Raw genomic sequence first — 407 nt, 5'->3', positions numbered from 1 at the left:
CATCCTATCCTCATCCTCATCCTATCCTCCTCCTAATCCTCATCCTATCCTCCTCCTCCAATTCCTCATCCTATCCTCATCCTCATCCCATCCTCCTCCTCATCATGTCCTCATCCTCATCCTCATCCTATCCTCATCCTCATCCTATCTTCATCCTCTTCCTTATCCTATCATTGTCCTCATCCAATCCATGACCTCATCCTATCCTCATCCTCATCCTCATCCTCATGCTCTTCCTCATCCTCATCGTCCTCCTCATCCTCATCCTCATCATATCCTCGTCATATCCTCGTCCTCATCCCATCCCCTTCCTCATCCTCATCCTCACCCCCATCCTCATCTTACTCTCCTCTTCATACTCGTCCTCTTCCTCATCCTATCTTTGTTCTCATCCTCATCCTATCCTC

This window comes from Lupinus angustifolius, chromosome LG06, assembly GCF_001865875.1.
Source record: "Lupinus angustifolius cultivar Tanjil chromosome LG06, LupAngTanjil_v1.0, whole genome shotgun sequence".
Classification (NCBI taxonomy): Eukaryota; Viridiplantae; Streptophyta; class Magnoliopsida; order Fabales; family Fabaceae; genus Lupinus; species Lupinus angustifolius.
The sequence above is the reverse complement of the archived record's forward strand: the minus strand, read 5'-3'. Positions refer to the sequence as shown.